At 39.2% G+C, this 20,824-nt stretch overlaps 3 non-coding genes across 3 annotated transcripts; all 3 read left to right on the top strand.

The window, feature by feature from the left end:
- Positions 1–10,280: 10,280 nt before the first annotated feature.
- TRNAR-UCG (transfer RNA arginine (anticodon UCG)) lies at positions 10,281–10,353 on the top strand. The gene has a single exon. It is a non-coding gene; the product is annotated as a tRNA-Arg (tRNA).
- A 1,752-nt stretch (positions 10,354–12,105) lies between these two features.
- On the top strand, positions 12,106–12,183 carry TRNAR-UCU (transfer RNA arginine (anticodon UCU)). The gene has a single exon. It is a non-coding gene; the product is annotated as a tRNA-Arg (tRNA).
- Positions 12,184–13,929: 1,746 nt separating this feature from the next.
- TRNAR-UCG (transfer RNA arginine (anticodon UCG)) lies at positions 13,930–14,002 on the top strand. The gene has a single exon. It is a non-coding gene; the product is annotated as a tRNA-Arg (tRNA).
- Positions 14,003–20,824: the final 6,822 nt, after the last annotated feature.

Here is a 20,824-nt window from a genome sequence, read left to right as displayed (position 1 = left end):
GTCCCTCAGAAAAAGCATAGTACTAGAGAAGAATCATAAAGGATTGACACAATTGCTGCCTTTGCTGTTGCCCCAATTGTGTAATCTGTCAAGGACTGGTCTCTTGCAGATTGAGGCACCTAGTTGCAATTGTGTGGTATAAATCACCCTTACAACCATTTTTGCTATAAACTTGAGATCTTTCTGAGATACTATCTCACAGACTTCTTATGAATGAGGCACTCTGAAATTGTCACATTCCAATTTGTACGTCCTTAAAACTATGCTGGTTATTCAAATGGGCAGATTGTTTTTTAAATTCCTTTCTGTCTCTAGTTGTAGTTATATTGATACAGAGGCATAATTGTTGAATGATATATATTGGTTTGATTGAAATATGTTCGCAGAGGTGGTGATAGGCTTTCTGTGTCTGTCTGAGAGCAAGGACCGGTTAACGTCTTTTTCCAAGAGCAGTTTGTTGTGAAAGGTATCAGGCAAAGGAGTATGTATTGTGATGTGGTTCTCTGACTGCTTCTGTCCACTTGCCAAAAGTTCCAAGGCCCTATGATAGCACAAAAAAGGTAAGATTGAAGTGGTGGGTGCCGGAGGTTTAAAATGGTCAGTTTAATTAAAGACAGAAAAGTGAAACGAATGACTGCAGAAATACTGTATGTGGCCATGAACTGAGATGAAAGGATGATTTTGGAACTCTGTCTTGCAGATTACCCTCAATGCCGCAATGGATAGGGCACTACTCTCACAGACCAGGGTGTGTAAGTTTAAGTCTATCTGAGGTGCACACCCTGAACTAATACATTTTTGCTGAAACCTAATCATATTGTTTACTCTTCCTCGTAGCAGCTTGCCAGGGTGATAGAATATTGCAACAGAACCATTCCACTTCTTCACTGACAAGAGTCATGCTGGTTACCCAAATGTGCAGCGTGTCATTTTATACAGCTTTCTTTATTGAAATTAAACTTGGACTCACTTGAAATATTCTCTTTCAAAATGAATGTTTTGAGCTGCTGTGAATTTTATTTCTAGAGGTGGTGACAGGCTTTCAGGTACGTGCTTAGGTCAAGGCCCTGTTCATGTCACTTGTATAAGCTAATTCAGGGAGCAAATTGGCAAGTCAAGAAATGGGAAGTCTGAACTACTGTCAAAGCAGTTTCATTCTCTTTTCAAATAATCCAAAAATACCATTGCAGCATAAAACATAGTATTCAATAAAAGAAGAAAGGAGGATTAACGGCAAAAAAGCACATCATAAGATATGAAACTTTGGAAATTATCTAGATATTGTTTGAAAAAACTCCTTTGATGGAAAGAAGATGAAGAACGGTATGGGATCCTGTCCTGCGCACCTGTAATTGATATGTTCCACATCCATTCATACCACCTAATCCTAAACACCGAAACATGTTGCAGTCAGTGACCATGTGGCCTAATGGATAAGTCGTCTGACTTCTGATCAGAAGATTGAGGGTTCGAGTCCCTTCATGGATGAGTCTTTTTCTCACAGCACCCAACTTATCTTTACATACAAACTGGAGGCACACTCTTACAATACTCCTTTCACTCTCACTCATTAAGAAAGCCCAATACAAACTGCACAATCAGTCACGTTATGCCTTCAGCATTGATACTTTTCTGTCTCTCTGCCATACCAAAGTACCTCTTCATAAATGCCACGGATATGCAATACGTATGCAACAATATGACACGGCACAATCATTCTTAACAGAACTGTGGGTAGACACAGTGCAGGGAGTGTGTCTGCGTGCAGAAAGCAGAAACTATGCATGCGTAGAAGCTCTATGATTTTCTCCAGGATTAATGCAAATTGTCCCTCAGAAAAAGTATAGTACTGGAGAAGAATCATAAAGGATTGACACAATTGCTGCCTTTGCTGTTGCCCCAATTGTGTAATCTGTCAAGGACTGGTCTCTTGCAGATTGAGGCACCTAGTTGCAATTGTGTGGTAAAAATCACCCTTACAACCATTTTTGCTATAAACTTGAGATCTTTCTGAGATACTGTCTCACAGACTTCTTATGAATGAGGAACTCTGAAATTGTCACATTCCAATTTGTACGTCCTTAAAACTCTGCTGGTTATTCAAATGGGCAGATTGTTTTAAAAATTCCTTTCTGTCTCTAGTTGTAGTTATATTGATACAGAGGCATAATTGTTGAATGATATATATTGGTTTGATTGAAATATGTTCGTACAGGTGGTGATAGGCTTTCTGAGTCTGTCTGAGAGCAAGGACCGGTTAACGTCTTTTTCCAAGAGCAGTTTGTTGTGAAAGGTATCAGGCAAAAGAGTATGTATTGTCATGTGGTTCTCTGATTGCTTCTGTCCACTTGCCAAAAGTTCCAAAGCCCTATTATAACATAAAAACTGTAACATTGAAGTGGTGGGTGGTGGAGGTTTAAAATGGTCAGTTTAATTAAAGACAGAAAAGTGAATCGAATGACTGCAGAAATACTCTATGTGGCCATGAACTGAGATGAAAGGATGATTTTGGAACTCTGTCTTGCAGATTACCCTCAATGCCGCAATGGATAGGGCACTACTCTCACTGACCAGGGTGTGTAAGTTTAAGTCTATCTGAGGTGCACACCCTGAACTAATACATTTTTGCTGAAACCTAATCATATTGTTTACTCTTCCTCGTAGCAGCTTGCCAGGGTGATAGTATATTGCAACAGAACCATTCCACTTCTTCACTGAAAAGAGTCATGCTGGTTACCCAAATGTGCAGCGTGTCATTTTATACAGCTTTCTTTATTGAAATTAAACTTGGACTCACTTGAAATATTCTCTTTCAAAATGAATGTTTTGAGCTGCTGTGAATTTTATTTCTAGAGATGGTGACAGGCTTTCAGGTACGTGCTTAGGTCAAGGCCCTGTTCGTGTCACTTGTATAAGCTAATTCAGGGAGCAAATTAGCAAGTCAAGAAATGGGAAGTCTGAACTACTGTCAAAGCAGTTTCATTCTCTTTTCAAATAATCCAAAAATACCATTGCATCATAAAACAGAATATTCAATAAAAGAAGAAAGGAGGATTAACGGCAAAAAAGCACATCATAAGATAGGAAACTTTGGAAATTATCTAGATATTGTTTGAAAAAACTCCTTTGATGGAAAGAAGATGAAGAACGGTATGGGATCCTGTCCTGCGCACCTGTAATTGATATGTTCCACATCCATTCATACCACCTAACCCTAAACACCCAAACATATTGCAGTCAGTTACCATGTGGCCTAATGGATAAGGTGTCTGACTTTGGATCAGAAGATTGAGGCTTTGAGTCGCTTCATGGTTGAGTCTTTTTCTCACAGCACCCAACTTATCTTTACATACAAACTGGAAACACACTCTTACAATACTCCTTTCACTCTCACTCATTAAGAAAGCCCAATGCAAACTGCACAATCAGTCACGTTATGCCTTCAGCATTGCTACTTTTCTGTCTTTCTGCCATACCAAAGTACCTCTTCATAAACGCCACGGATATGCAATACGTATACAACAATATGACACAGCACAATCATTCTTAACAGAACTGTGGGTAGATGCAGCGCTGGGAGTGTGTGCGTGCAGAAAGCAGAAACTATGCATGCGTAGAAGCTCTATGATTTTCTCCAGGAAAAATGCAAATTGTCCCTCAGAAAAAATATACTACTGGAGAAGAATCATAAAGGATTGACACAATTGCTGCCTTTGCTGTTGCCCCAGTTGTCTAATCTGTCAAGGACTGGTCTCTTGCAGATTGAGGCACCTAGTTGCAATTGTGTGGTATAAATCACCCTTACAACCATTTTTGCTATAAACTTGAGATCTTTCTTAGATACTATCTCACAGACTTCTTATGAATGAGGAACTCTGAAATTGTCACATTCCAGTTTGTACGTCCTAAAAACTCTGCTGGTTATTCAAATGGGCAGATTGTTTTTTTAATTCCTTTCTGTCTCGAGTTGTAGTAATATTGATACAGAGGCATAATTGTTGAATGATATATATTGGTTTGATTGAAATATGTTCGTAGAGGTGGTGATAGGCTTTCTGTGTTTGTGATAGCACAAAAACGGTAAGATTGAAGTGGTGGGTGCCGGAGGTTTAAAATGGTCAGTTTAATTAAAGACAGAAAAGTGAAACGAATGACTGCAGAAATACTGTATGTGGCCATGAACTGAGATGAAAGGATGATTTTGGAACTCTGTCTTGCAGATTACCCTCAATGCCACAATGGATAGGGCACTACTCTCACAGACCAGGGTGTGTAAGTTTAAGTCTATCTGAGGTGCACACCCTGAACTAATACATTTTTGCTGAAACCTAATCATATTGTTTACTCTTCCTCGTAGCAGCTTGCCAGGGTGATAGTATATTGCAACAGAACCATTCCACTTCTTCACTGACAAGAGTCATGCTGGTTACCCAAATGTGCAGCGTGTCATTTTATACAGCTTTCTTTATTGAAATTAAACTTGGACTCACTTGAAATATTCTCTTTCAAAATGAATGTTTTGAGCTGCTGTGAATTTTATTTCTAGAGGTGGCGACAGGCTTTCAGGTACGTGCTTAGGTCAAGGCCCTGTTCATGTCACTTGTATAAGCTAATTCAGGGAGCAAATTGGCAAGTCAAGAAATGGGAAGTCTGAACTACTGTCAAAGCAGTTTCATTCTCTTTTCAAATAATCCAAAAATACCATTGCAGCATAAAACAGAGTATTCAATAAAAGAAGAAAGGAGGATTAACGGCAAAAAAGCAGATCATAAGATATGAAACTTTGAAAATTATCTAGATATTGTTTGAAAAAACTCCTTTGATGGAAAGAAGATGAAGAACGCTATGGCATCCTGTCCTGCGCACCTGTAATTGATATGTTCCACATCCATTCATACCACCTAATCCTAAACACCCAAACATATTGCAGTCAGTGACCATGTGGCCTAATGGATAAGGTGTCTGACTTCGGATCAGAAGATTGAGGGTTCCAGTCCCTTCATGGTTGAGTCTTTTTCTCACAGCACCCAACTTATCTTTACATACAAACTGGAAACACACTCTTACAATACTCCTTTCACTCTCACTCATTAAGAAAGCCCAATGCAAACTGCACAATCAGTCACGTTATGCCTTCAGCATTGCTACTTTTCTGTCTTTCTGCCATACCAAAGTACCTCTTCATAAGTGCCACAGATATGCAATACGTATTCAACAATATGACATGGCACAATCATTCTGAACAGAACTGTGGGTAGATTCAGTGCAGGGAGTGTGTGCGTGCAGAAAGCAGAAACTATGCATGTGTAGAAGCTCTACGATTTTCTCCAGGAATAATGCAAATTGTCCCTCAGAAAAAGTATAGTACTAGAGAAGAATCATAAAGGATTGACACAATTGCTGCCTTTGCTGTTGCCCCACTTGTGAATTCTGTCAAGGACTGGTCTCTTGCAGATTGAGGCACCTAGTTGCAATTGTGTGGTAAAAATCACCCTTACAACCATTTTTGCTATAAACTTGAGATCTTTCTGAGATACTGTCTCACAGACTTCTTATGAATGAGGCACTCTGAAATTGTCACATTCCAATTTGTACGTCCTTAAAACTCTGCTGGTTATTCAAATGGGCAGATTGTTTTAAAAATTCCTTTCTGTCTCTAGTTGTAGTTGTATTGATACAGAGGCATAATTGTTGAATGATATATATTGGTTTGATTGAAATATGTTCGTACAGGTGGTGATAGGCTTTCTGAGTCTGTCTGAGAGCAAGGACCGGTTAACGTCTTTTTCCAAGAGCAGTTTGTTGTGAAAGGTATCAGGCAAAAGAGTATGTATTGTCATGTGGTTCTCTGATTGCTTCTGTCCACTTGCCAAAAGTTCCAAAGCCCTATTATAACATAAAAACTGTAACATTGAAGTGGTGGGTGGTAGAGGTTTAAAATGGTCAGTTTAATTAAAGACAGAAAAGTGAATCGAATGACTGCAGAAATACTCTATGTGGCCATGAACTGAGATGAAAGGATGATTTTGGAACTCTGTCTTGCAGATTACCCTCAATGCCGCAATGGATAGGGCACTACTCTCACTGACCAGGGTGTGTAAGTTTAAGTCTATCTGAGGTGCACACCCTGAACTAATATATTTTTGCTGAAACCTAATCATATTGTTTACTCTTCCTCGTAGCAGCTTGCCAGGGTGATAGTATATTGCAACAGAACCATTCCACTTCTTCACTGAAAAGAGTCATGCTGGTTACCCAAATGTGCAGCGTGTCATTTTATACAGCTTTCTTTATTGAAATTAAACTTGGACTCACTTGAAATATTCTCTTTCAAAATGAATGTTTTGAGCTGCTGTTTATTTTATTTCTAGAGGTGGTGACAGGCTTTCAGGTACGTGCTTAGGTCAAGGCCCTGTTCATGTCACTTGTATAAGCTAATTCAGGGAGCAAATTGGCAAGTCAAGAAATGGGAAGTCTGAACTACTGTCAAAGCAGTTTCATTCTCTTTTCAAATAATCCAAAAATACCATTGCAGCATAAAACATAGTATTCAATAAAAGAAGAAAGGAGGATTAACGGCAAAAAAGCACATCATAAGATATGAAACTTTGGAAATTATCTAGATATTGTTTGAAAAAACTCCTTTGATGGAAAGAAGATGAAGAACGGTATGGGATCCTGTCCTGCGCACCTGTAATTGATATGTTCCACATCCATTCATACCACCTAATCCTAAACACCGAAACATGTTGCAGTCAGTGACCATGTGGCCTAATGGATAAGTCGTCTGACTTCTGATCAGAAGATTGAGGGTTCGAGTCCCTTCATGGATGAGTCTTTTTCTCACAGCACCCAACTTATCTTTACATACAAACTGGAGGCACACTCTTACAATACTCCTTTCACTCTCACTCATTAAGAAAGCCCAATACAAACTGCACAATCAGTCACGTTATGCCTTCAGCATTGATACTTTTCTGTCTCTCTGCCATACCAAAGTACCTCTTCATAAATGCCACGGATATGCAATACGTATGCAACAATATGACACGGCACAATCATTCTTAACAGAACTGTGGGTAGACACAGTGCAGGGAGTGTGTCTGCGTGCAGAAAGCAGAAACTATGCATGCGTAGAAGCTCTATGATTTTCTCCAGGATTAATGCAAATTGTCCCTCAGAAAAAGTATAGTACTGGAGAAGAATCATAAAGGATTGACACAATTGCTGCCTTTGCTGTTGCCCCAATTGTGTAATCTGTCAAGGACTGGTCTCTTGCAGATTGAGGCACCTAGTTGCAATTGTGTGGTAAAAATCACCCTTACAACCATTTTTGCTATAAACTTGAGATCTTTCTGAGATACTGTCTCACAGACTTCTTATGAATGAGGAACTCTGAAATTGTCACATTCCAATTTGTACGTCCTTAAAACTCTGCTGGTTATTCAAATGGGCAGATTGTTTTAAAAATTCCTTTCTGTCTCTAGTTGTAGTTATATTGATACAGAGGCATAATTGTTGAATGATATATATTGGTTTGATTGAAATATGTTCGTACAGGTGGTGATAGGCTTTCTGAGTCTGTCTGAGAGCAAGGACCGGTTAACGTCTTTTTCCAAGAGCAGTTTGTTGTGAAAGGTATCAGGCAAAAGAGTATGTATTGTCATGTGGTTCTCTGATTGCTTCTGTCCACTTGCCAAAAGTTCCAAAGCCCTATTATAACATAAAAACTGTAACATTGAAGTGGTGGGTGGTGGAGGTTTAAAATGGTCAGTTTAATTAAAGACAGAAAAGTGAATCGAATGACTGCAGAAATACTCTATGTGGCCATGAACTGAGATGAAAGGATGATTTTGGAACTCTGTCTTGCAGATTACCCTCAATGCCGCAATGGATAGGGCACTACTCTCACTGACCAGGGTGTGTAAGTTTAAGTCTATCTGAGGTGCACACCCTGAACTAATACATTTTTGCTGAAACCTAATCATATTGTTTACTCTTCCTCGTAGCAGCTTGCCAGGGTGATAGTATATTGCAACAGAACCATTCCACTTCTTCACTGAAAAGAGTCATGCTGGTTACCCAAATGTGCAGCGTGTCATTTTATACAGCTTTCTTTATTGAAATTAAACTTGGACTCACTTGAAATATTCTCTTTCAAAATGAATGTTTTGAGCTGCTGTGAATTTTATTTCTAGAGATGGTGACAGGCTTTCAGGTACGTGCTTAGGTCAAGGCCCTGTTCGTGTCACTTGTATAAGCTAATTCAGGGAGCAAATTAGCAAGTCAAGAAATGGGAAGTCTGAACTACTGTCAAAGCAGTTTCATTCTCTTTTCAAATAATCCAAAAATACCATTGCATCATAAAACAGAATATTCAATAAAAGAAGAAAGGAGGATTAACGGCAAAAAAGCACATCATAAGATAGGAAACTTTGGAAATTATCTAGATATTGTTTGAAAAAACTCCTTTGATGGAAAGAAGATGAAGAACGGTATGGGATCCTGTCCTGCGCACCTGTAATTGATATGTTCCACATCCATTCATACCACCTAACCCTAAACACCCAAACATATTGCAGTCAGTTACCATGTGGCCTAATGGATAAGGTGTCTGACTTTGGATCAGAAGATTGAGGCTTTGAGTCGCTTCATGGTTGAGTCTTTTTCTCACAGCACCCAACTTATCTTTACATACAAACTGGAAACACACTCTTACAATACTCCTTTCACTCTCACTCATTAAGAAAGCCCAATGCAAACTGCACAATCAGTCACGTTATGCCTTCAGCATTGCTACTTTTCTGTCTTTCTGCCATACCAAAGTACCTCTTCATAAACGCCACGGATATGCAATACGTATACAACAATATGACACAGCACAATCATTCTTAACAGAACTGTGGGTAGATGCAGCGCTGGGAGTGTGTGCGTGCAGAAAGCAGAAACTATGCATGCGTAGAAGCTCTATGATTTTCTCCAGGAAAAATGCAAATTGTCCCTCAGAAAAAATATACTACTGGAGAAGAATCATAAAGGATTGACACAATTGCTGCCTTTGCTGTTGCCCCAGTTGTCTAATCTGTCAAGGACTGGTCTCTTGCAGATTGAGGCACCTAGTTGCAATTGTGTGGTATAAATCACCCTTACAACCATTTTTGCTATAAACTTGAGATCTTTCTTAGATACTATCTCACAGACTTCTTATGAATGAGGAACTCTGAAATTGTCACATTCCAGTTTGTACGTCCTAAAAACTCTGCTGGTTATTCAAATGGGCAGATTGTTTTTTTAATTCCTTTCTGTCTCGAGTTGTAGTAATATTGATACAGAGGCATAATTGTTGAATGATATATATTGGTTTGATTGAAATATGTTCGTAGAGGTGGTGATAGGCTTTCTGTGTTTGTGATAGCACAAAAACGGTAAGATTGAAGTGGTGGGTGCCGGAGGTTTAAAATGGTCAGTTTAATTAAAGACAGAAAAGTGAAACGAATGACTGCAGAAATACTGTATGTGGCCATGAACTGAGATGAAAGGATGATTTTGGAACTCTGTCTTGCAGATTACCCTCAATGCCGCAATGGATAGGGCACTACTCTCACAGACCAGGGTGTGTAAGTTTAAGTCTATCTGAGGTGCACACCCTGAACTAATACATTTTTGCTGAAACCTAATCATATTGTTTACTCTTCCTCGTAGCAGCTTGCCAGGGTGATAGTATATTGCAACAGAACCATTCCACTTCTTCACTGACAAGAGTCATGCTGGTTACCCAAATGTGCAGCGTGTCATTTTATACAGCTTTCTTTATTGAAATTAAACTTGGACTCACTTGAAATATTCTCTTTCAAAATGAATGTTTTGAGCTGCTGTGAATTTAATTTCTAGAGGTGGCGACAGGCTTTCAGGTACGTGCTTAGGTCAAGGCCCTGTTCATGTCACTTGTATAAGCTAATTCAGGGAGCAAATTGGCAAGTCAAGAAATGGGAAGTCTGAACTACTGTCAAAGCAGTTTCATTCTCTTTTCAAATAATCCAAAAATACCATTGCAGCATAAAACAGAGTATTCAATAAAAGAAGAAAGGAGGATTAACGGCAAAAAAGCAGATCATAAGATATGAAACTTTGAAAATTATCTAGATATTGTTTGAAAAAACTCCTTTGATGGAAAGAAGATGAAGAACGCTATGGCATCCTGTCCTGCGCACCTGTAATTGATATGTTCCACATCCATTCATACCACCTAATCCTAAACACCCAAACATATTGCAGTCAGTGACCATGTGGCCTAATGGATAAGGTGTCTGACTTCGGATCAGAAGATTGAGGGTTCGAGTCCCTTCATGGTTGAGTCTTTTTCTCACAGCACCCAACTTATCTTTACATACAAACTGGAAACACACTCTTACAATACTCCTTTCACTCTCACTCATTAAGAAAGCCCAATGCAAACTGCACAATCAGTCACGTTATGCCTTCAGCATTGCTACTTTTCTGTCTTTCTGCCATACCAAAGTACCTCTTCATAAGTGCCACGGATATGCAATACGTATTCAACAATATGACATGGCACAATCATTCTGAACAGAACTGTGGGTAGATTCAGTGCAGGGAGTGTGTGCGTGCAGAAAGCAGAAACTATGCATGTGTAGAAGCTCTACGATTTTCTCCAGGAATAATGCAAATTGTCCCTCAGAAAAAGTATAGTACTAGAGAAGAATCATAAAGGATTGACACAATTGCTGCCTTTGCTGTTGCCCCACTTGTGAATTCTGTCAAGGACTGGTCTCTTGCAGATTGAGGCACCTAGTTGCAATTGTGTGGTAAAAATCACCCTTACAACCATTTTTGCTATAAACTTGAGATCTTTCTGAGATACTGTCTCACAGACTTCTTATGAATGAGGCACTCTGAAATTGTCACATTCCAATTTGTACGTCCTTAAAACTCTGCTGGTTATTCAAATGGGCAGATTGTTTTAAAAATTCCTTTCTGTCTCTAGTTGTAGTTGTATTGATACAGAGGCATAATTGTTGAATGATATATATTGGTTTGATTGAAATATGTTCGTACAGGTGGTGATAGGCTTTCTGAGTCTGTCTGAGAGCAAGGACCGGTTAACGTCTTTTTCCAAGAGCAGTTTGTTGTGAAAGGTATCAGGCAAAAGAGTATGTATTGTCATGTGGTTCTCTGATTGCTTCTGTCCACTTGCCAAAAGTTCCAAAGCCCTATTATAACATAAAAACTGTAACATTGAAGTGGTGGGTGGTAGAGGTTTAAAATGGTCAGTTTAATTAAAGACAGAAAAGTGAATCGAATGACTGCAGAAATACTCTATGTGGCCATGAACTGAGATGAAAGGATGATTTTGGAACTCTGTCTTGCAGATTACCCTCAATGCCGCAATGGATAGGGCACTACTCTCACTGACCAGGGTGTGTAAGTTTAAGTCTATCTGAGGTGCACACCCTGAACTAATATATTTTTGCTGAAACCTAATCATATTGTTTACTCTTCCTCGTAGCAGCTTGCCAGGGTGATAGTATATTGCAACAGAACCATTCCACTTCTTCACTGAAAAGAGTCATGCTGGTTACCCAAATGTGCAGCGTGTCATTTTATACAGCTTTCTTTATTGAAATTAAACTTGGACTCACTTGAAATATTCTCTTTCAAAATGAATGTTTTGAGCTGCTGTTTATTTTATTTCTAGAGGTGGTGACAGGCTTTCAGGTACGTGCTTAGGTCAAGGCCCTGTTCATGTCACTTGTATAAGCTAATTGAGGGAGCAAATTAGCAAGTCAAGAAATGGGAAGTCTGAACTACTGTCAAAGCAGTTTCATTCTCTTTTCAAATAATCCAAAAATACCATTGCAGCATAAAACAGAGTATTCAATAAAAGAAGAAAGGAGGATTAACGGCAAAAAAGCACATCATAAGATATGAAACTTTGGAAATTATCTAGATATTGTTTGAAAAAACTCCTTTGATGGAAAGAAGATGAAGAACGGTATGGGATCCTGTCCTGCGCACCTGTAATTGATATGTTCCACATCCATTCATACCACCTAATCCTAAACACCGAAACATGTTGCAGTCAGTGACCATGTGGCCTAATGGATAAGGCGTCTGACTTCTGATCAGAAGATTGAGGGTTCGAGTCCCTTCATGGATGAGTCTTTTTCTCACAGCACCCAACTTATCTTTACATACAAACTGGAGGCACACTCTTACAATACTCCTTTCACACTCACTCATTAAGAAAGCCCAATACAAACTGCACAATCAGTCACGTTATGCCTTCAGCATTGCTACTTTTCTGTCTTTCTGACATACCAAAGTACCTCTTCATAAACAAAACGTATATGCAATACGTATACAACAATATGACTCGGCACAATCATTCTTAACAGAACTGTGGGTAGATGCAGTGCAGGGAGTGTGTGCGTGCAGAAAGCAGAAACTATGCATGCGTAGAAGCTCTATGATTTTCTCCAGGAATAATGCAAATTGTCCCTCAGAAAAAATATAGTACTGGAGAAGAATCATAAAGGATTGACACAATTGCTGCCTTTGCTGTTGCCCCAATTGTGTAATCTGTCAAGGAGTGGTCTCTTGCAGATTGAGGCACCTAGTTGCAATTGTGTGGAATAAATCACCCTTACAACCATTTTTGCTATAAACTTAAGATCTTTCTGAGATACTATCTCACAGACTTCTTATGAATGAGGCACTCTGAAATTGTCACATTCCAATTTGTACGTCCGTAAAACTCTGCTGGTTATTCAAATGGGCAGATTGTTTTTTAAATTCCTTTCTGTCTCGAGTTGCAGTTATATTGATACAGAGGCATAATTGTTGAATGATATATATTGGTTTGATTGAAATATGTTCGTAGAGGTGGTGATAGGCTTTCTGTGTCTGTCTGAGAGCAAGGACAGGTTAACGTCTTTTTCCAGGAGCAGTTTGTTGTGAAAGGTATGAGGCAAAGGAGTATGTATTGTCATGTGGTTCTCTGACTGCTTCTGTCCACTTGCCAAAAGTTCCAAGGCCCTATTATAACATAAAAACAGTAACATTGAAGTGGTGGATGGTGGAGGTTAAAAATGGTCAGTTTAATTAAAGACAGAAAAGTGAAACGAATGACTGCAGAAATACTCTATGTGGCCATGAACTGAGATGAAAGGATGATTTTGGAACGCAGTCTTGCAGATTATCCTCAATGCCGCAATGGATAGGGCACTACTCTCACAGACCAGGGTGTGTAAGTTTAAGTCTATCTGAGGTGCACACCCTGAACTAATACATTTTTGCTGAAACCTAATCATATTGTTTACTCTTCCTCGTAGCAGCTTGCCAGGGTGATAGTATATTGCAACAGAACCATTCCACTTCTTCACTGAAAAGAGTCATGCTGGTTACCCAAATGTGCAGCGTGTCATTTTATACAGCTTTCTTTATTGAAATTAAACTTGGACTCACTTGAAATATTCTCTTTCAAAATGATTGTTTTGAGCTGCTGTGAATTTTATTTCTAGAGGTGGTGACAGGCTTTCAGGTACGTGCTTAGGTCAAGGCCCTGTTCATGTCACTTGTATAAGCTAATTCAGGGAGCAAATTAGCAAGTCAAGAAATGGGAAGTCTGAACTAATGTCAAAGCAGTTTCATTCTCTTTTCAAATAATCCAAAAATACCATTGCAGCATAAAACAGAGTATTCAATAAAAGAAGAAAGAAGGATTAACGGCAAAAAAGCACATCATAAGATATTAAACTTTGGAAATTATCAAGATATTGTTTGAAAAAACTCCTTTGATGGAAAGAAGATGAAGAACGGTATGGGATCCTGTCCTGCGCAACTGAAATTGATATGTTCCACACCCATTCATACCACCTAACCCTAAACAACAAACATATTGCAGTCAGTGACCATGTGGCCTAATGGATAAGGCGTTTGACTTCGGATCAGAAGATTGAGGGTTCGAGTCCCTTCATGGTTGAGTCTTTTTCTCACAGCACCCAACTTATCTTTACATACAAACTGGAGGCACACTCTTAGAATACTCCTTTCACTCTCACTCATTAAGAAAGCCCAATACAAACTGCACAATCAGTCACGTTATGCCTTCAGCATTGCTATTTTTCTGTCTTTCTGCCATACCAAAGTACCTCTTCATAAATGCCACGGATATGCAATACGTATGCAACAATATGACACGGCACAATCATTCTGAACAGAACTGTGGGTCGATGCAGTGCAGGGAGTGTGTGTGCGTGCAGAAAGCAGAAACTATGCATGCCTAGAAGCTCTATGATTTTCTCCAGGAATAATGCAAATTGTCCCTCAGAAAAAGTATAGTACTGGAGAAGAATCATAAAAGATTGACTCAATTGCTGCCTTTGCTGTTGCCCCAATTGTGTAATCTGTCAAGGACTGGTCTCTTGCAGATTGAGGCACCTAGTTGCAATTGTGTGGTATAAATCACCCTTACAACCATTTTTGCTATAAACTTGAGATCTTTCTGAGATACTATCTCACAGACTTCTTATGAATGAGGAACTGAAATTGTCACATTCCAATTTGTACGTCCTTAAAACCATGGTGGTTATTCAAATGGGCAGATTGTTTTGTAAATTCATTTCTGTCTCGAGTGGTAGCTATATTGATACAGAGGCATAATTGTTCGAATGATATATATTGGTTTGGTTGAAGTATGTTAGTAGCGGTGGTGATAGGCTTTCTGTGTCTGTCTGAGAGCAAGGACCGGTTAACGTCTTTTTCCAAGAGCACTTTGTTGTGAAAGGTATCAGGCAAAGGAGTATGTATTGTCATGTGGTTCTCTGACTGCTTCTGTCCACTTGCCAAACGTTTCAAGGCCCTATGATAGCACAAAAACGGTAAGATTGAAGTGGTGGGTGCCGGATGTTTAAAATGGTCAGTTTAATTAAAGACAGAAAAGTGAAACGAATGACTGCAGAAATACTCTATGTGGCCATGAACTGAGATGAAAGGATGATTTTGGAACTCTGTCTTGCAGATTACCCTCAATGCCGCATTGGATAGGGCACTACTCTCACAGACCAGGGTGTGTAAGTTTAAGTCTATCTGAGGTGCACACCCTGAACTAATAGATTTTTGCTGAAACCTAATCATATTGTTTACTCTTCCTCGTAGCAGCTTGCCAGGGTGATAGTATATTGCAACAGAACCATTCCACTTCTTCACTGAAAAGAGTGATGCTGGTTACCCAAATGTGCAGCGTGTCATTTTATACAGCTTTCTTTATTGAAATTAAACTTGGACTCACTTGAAATAATCTCTTTCAAAATGATTCTTTTGAGCTGCTGTGAATTTTATTTCTAGAGGTGGTGACAGGCTTTCAGGTACGTGCTTAGGTCAAGGTCCTGTTCATGTCACTTGTATAAGCTAATTCAGGGAGCAAATTAGCAAGTCAAGAAATGGGAAATCTGAACTACTGTCAAAGCAGTTTCATTCTATTTTCAAATAATCCAAAAATACCATTGCAGCATAAAACAGAGTATTCAATAAAAGAAGAAAGGAGGATTAACGGCAAAAAGGCACATCATAAGATATGAAACTTTGGAAATTATCAAGATATTGTTTGAAAAAAATCCTTTGATGGAAAGAAGATGAAGAACGGTATGGGATCCTGTCCTGCGCACCTGTAATTGATATGTTCCACATCCATTCATACCTCCTAACCCTAAACACCCAAACGTAGTGTAGTCAGTGACCATTTGGCCAAATGGATAAGGTGTCTGATTTCAAATCAGAAGATTGAGGGTTCGAATCTCTTCATGGTTGTGTCTTTTTCTCACAGCACCCAACTTATCTTTACATACAAACTGGAGGCACACTCTTACAATACTCCTTTCACTCTCACTCATTAAGACAGCCCAATACAAACTGCACAATCAGTCACGTTATGCCTTCAGCATTGCTACTTTTCTGTCTTTCTGCCATACCAAAGTACCTCTTCATAAATGCCACGGATATGCAATACGTATGCAACAATATGACATGGCACAATCATTCTGAACAGAACTGTGGGTAGATGCAGTGCAGGGAGTGTATGTGCGTGGAGAAAGCAGAAACTATGCATGCATAGAAGCTCTATGATTTTCTCCAGGAATAATGCAAATTGTCCCTCAGAAAAAGTATAGTACTGGAGAAGAATCATAAAGGATTGACACAATTGCTGCCTTTGCTGTTGCCCCAATTGTGTAATCTGTCAAGGACTGGTCTCTTGCAGATTGAGGCACCAAGTTGCAATTGTGTGGTATAAATCACCCTTACAACCATTTTTGCTATAAACTTGAGATCTTTCTGTGATACTATCTCACAGTCTTCTTATGAATGAGGAACTCTGAAATTGTCACATTCCAATTTGTATGTCCTTAAAACTCTGCTGGTTATTCAAATGGGCAGATTGTTTTTTAAATTCCTTTCTGTCTCGAGTTGTAGTTATATTGATACAGAGGCATAATTGTTGAATGATATATATTGGTTCGATTGAAATATGTTCGTAGAGGTGGTGATAGGCTTTCTGTGTCTGTCTGAGAGCAAGGACCGGTTAACGTCTTTTTCCAAGAGCAGTTTGTTGTGAAAGGTATCAGGCAAAGGAGTATGTATTGTCATGTGGTTCTCTGATTGCTTCTGTCCACTTGCCAAAAGTTCCAAGGCCCTATGATAGTGTCATGACCACACCAACTTGCCAAGTCAAATCAAAGAAGTGCATGAGAAAAGCAAAGAGATATCCTCAGTGGAGACAGCAAAGCCCAAACTGGAAGAAAGTTTGCAGAGTAATCTTGCGCTTATTTCAAAGGAAGAATCAAGAAGAGAAGATCCAAGATGGCCGCTGTGAGTCCTGAAGGTTAGTTACAGTTCTAGTCTTGCAATCGGTTGGTTGCTAGGTTACGAGCTCTCCAGCTGGAAGCCTTGCACTTCAACTGAGGTCTGACAGGAATCAGCTGTGTGGAGAGAGAGCGCGCTTCAGAACAGAAACTCCTGTGAGGTAAAATTACATTTGAAGATTATATTACTGAAAACGGATAAATATTGTCAAGGTTTATTCGAAGAGTTTGAAAGTAGACCGTTCCCGTGGAAGTCGGCAAGGCTACAGAGTTAATGTATGAATTAACCTTATGTTTACAAGGTTCTTGTTTAAGATATTAAAGTCAAAGAAAAAACGAACTTTAAAAGAGCAAGTATCTACAAATGTCAAGGTTATAAACAAAGGCCAAGTTTAAAGGAGAAACGAACTGTTAACAAATAAGCATTAACAAATTCAATGGTAATAAACCAAAATAGAGTTTAAAAGAGAAACAAACTTAAATAAACAAGCATTTACAACTACAAGCTATCGACAGATGTCGAAGTAAGGAAGGAGAAACTAACTGTAATAAACAAGCATTTACAAGTACAAGAAATCAACAAATGTCAAAGTAAGAAAGGAGAAACGAACTTTAATAATCAAGCATTTACAAATACAAGTATTGACAGAAGTCACAATAAGACAGGAGAAATTAAATAACATCAGCTGATTTGAAGAACGCATTATCACCAACTATATATATATGTATATATATATATATATAGTAAAATAAAACCAATCTCTAACAAAGGTTGAGAAGTTCTTCCAGAATCAGTAATAAGCATTTTTTTAAGAAGAGCTATCATTTATAGAGAGAAGCAAGGCTACAGAGAACTCAGGGTGAGTGAAGAAATAATAGAATTAAAGAGAATTAAGTGTTGAGAGTAGAAAGTGAAAAACTGATGTTGTATGTCCCTAGTAATTGCGACTGTGACTCTTGCAGGTGCTGTATCCAATCTTAGATGTGAAGAGGCAGACTGAGTACTGGCGTTCATCATCTCTGTGGCAGTCTCTCTACCATCCCATTCCCCTTTCCCCCTCCGGGGTACTCAGCACGAAGGATTAATATTTGTTGTGAGTAGCTCTGGTCGGGACTGAGGAGTTATCTTCTGCTTCTGAGGAAATCGAATTGAAGTATCCTGGCAGATTGAAGTGCCATCACCCTAATTTTAGGGAAAAAACAGATTTCCTCCTGAGCAGAATGGCAGAAGGAATTGATATAAAAGCATTAGCCACCGTTTTGGAAGGGTTACAGAAACAGTTAAATAACACCATAGAAGAAACAGTCCAAATAAAACAGCGAATAAATGAGTTAGGGAACACCGCTAAATCAAATGAATCTGTGTTTTCACAAATCCCTAGCCCTTCACAGTCCGCAGGTATATCCACTCATGTAATTCATGCAGTTTCCCCTGTTATTCCTTTGGCTCAAACCGAGCGCTTCGGTGGGGATCCAAATAAGGCGCCGATTTTTCTGACCCAATGCTCATTGCATTTTTTATGTAGACCAGTCATTTTTTCCGAAGTCCAGTCCAAAGTGGCATTTATATTGTCTTATCTGACAGGAGATGCAGCCGCATGGTCCATGCCAATAATTTCCAGAAATGATCCTGTTTTATATAATTTCCAAAATTTCAAGGAAGAGTTCTTAAGAATATTTGATCGGCGAACTGCAGCTCAAGCCACTGACAATGAACTACTGGAAATCAGGCAAGGTAATAAAGATCTAGTAGCCTATCTGGCGCATTTCAATAAACTCATTGTAGAGACTGCCTGGCCGGAGTCAAAAAGAGCCGCCATATTTTATCGTGGACTGAGAGATGAATTGAAAGATGCCTTAGCACAAGTTCCAAATAGACCCACCAAAATTTCAGAGTTAATTGATTTTGTGTTACAGATTGACCACTGGTTAACTGAACGAAGAGCAGAAAAGAGAAGAGAGTATCGACCATTTCCCCTGAGAATTGATCGTGTAAGAAATGATCATACGAGAGCCGGAGAAGGGATAACGATAGAAGAACCAATGCAAATTGGTTCCATCCGAGGTCCTTTATCTAAGGAAGAAAAAGAGAAAAGAAGAGTGAATCAACTATGTTTATATTGCGGTGCATCTGGGCATTTTGTTAAAAACTGTCCCAAGAAACCCAAAGCTCTTCAGTCGGGAAAAGGCCAGCTTCATCAGTAGAGGGAGTTGCCCTGATGAAAGCAGAACCCAAGACAACTCCTTTAGATCAACGAGTGGCGAATACCTTACAAACCGCAGCGCCACATTTGGTACAAACAGTATCAGTTAAGACCCTTGAGAAGGAAATTCAAGGGATCTCAGTTATGATAGACTCTGGAGCTACGGGCAACTTCTGTGATATCAAATACGCTCGTAAAATGGGTATTCGATTTATCAAGAAATCTACTTTGGAAGTAGTAAGAGCTGTGGATGGAACCAATCTTTCTTCAGGACCCATTTCCCATGAGACCGAACCAATTCAGATGCAAGGTTTTGGTGGACATCAGGAGCAAATAATCTTTAATTTGATAGATGCTCCACAATTTCAACTCATTGTGGGTCTGCCCTGGCTTACAGAACATAATCCACAAATTGACTGGAGCAAAAGAACGATCAAGATGAATTCCTCTTACTGCAAAGAGAATTGCTTTCATGATGGAGTGGAAGTGTCCACCAAGTCCCAAGCGGCCTGTTTATCATCACACTCTTCAATGATCTGTGCACTAAAGACAGCAGAAATCCCAAAAGAATATGAGGATTTAGTTGCCGTTTTTGATGAAAAGGAGGCTGAGAAATTGCCACCACATCGACCCTACGACTGCAAAATTGAACTGGAGCCATGTAGCAGAATATACACATTGACCGAAGCAGAGAATCAACATTTAAAGGAGTATTTGGATCAATATCTTGCTAATGGTTTTATTCGTCCTTCTGAATCTCCAGTGTCATCCCCACTATTTTTCATACCAAAGAAGGATGGGAGTCTTCGAACTTGCATTGATTATCGAGCCCTCAATCAGGTTACCATCAAGAATCGATACCCACTGCCTTTAGTGTCAGTTTTATTAGATCAAGTAAAGAATGCTAGAATCTACACCAAATTGGACCTGCGAGGAGCATATCATTTGATTCGAGTGGCTTCAGGGGATGAATGGAAAACCGCTTTTCGGACTCGATACGGATTATTTGAATATCAAGTGATGCCTTATGGGTTATGCAATGCTCCCGCTGCCTTCCAGCATTTCGTTAATGATATATTACGAGAATTCCTCGACCGGATTGCCGTGGTTTATATAGATGACATTTTAATATTTTCCGATAATCTACAGGAGCACATTTCCCATGTTCGATCCATCCTCACAAGGTTGCAAGAAAATCATCTCTATGTAAAATTGGAGAAGTGTGCATTTCATGTGGAACGAGTTGAGTTCTTAGGATTCTCTATGTAAAATTGGAGAAGTGTGCATTTCATGTGGAACGAGTTGAGTTCTTAGGATTCATTTTGTCACCAGAAGGAGTTAGTATGGATCCTGCCAAGATAAAAACAGTGCAACATTGGCCTTCTCCTTGCAATGTCAAAGAGATCCAGAGTTTCTTGGGGTTCGCTAATTTTTATCGAAGATTCATATCCAATTTTTCTCAAACAGTTACACCCATTACTCGATTGTTGAAGAAAGGAGTGAAGTTTGAGTGGACAAAAGAAGCTGAAAATGCTTTTAATTTTTTGAAGAATTCCTTCGTCTCAGCTCCAATCTTGCTCCACCCCAATCCAGATGAGCCATATTATGTGGAGGCAGATGCTTCAGATGTTGCCATAGGAGGTATCCTTTCCCAGCGTCATAAAGATACAGGTCAATTACATCCAGTGGCCTATTTCTCTCAAAAATTAACACCACCAGAGATAAATTATTCAATTGCGGATA

The sequence above is a fragment of the Pleurodeles waltl genome, chromosome 4_1 (genome assembly GCF_031143425.1).
Source record: "Pleurodeles waltl isolate 20211129_DDA chromosome 4_1, aPleWal1.hap1.20221129, whole genome shotgun sequence".
In the NCBI taxonomy this organism is placed as follows: Eukaryota; Metazoa; Chordata; class Amphibia; order Caudata; family Salamandridae; genus Pleurodeles; species Pleurodeles waltl.
The sequence above is the reverse complement of the archived record's forward strand: the minus strand, read 5'-3'. Positions and strand labels throughout refer to the sequence as shown.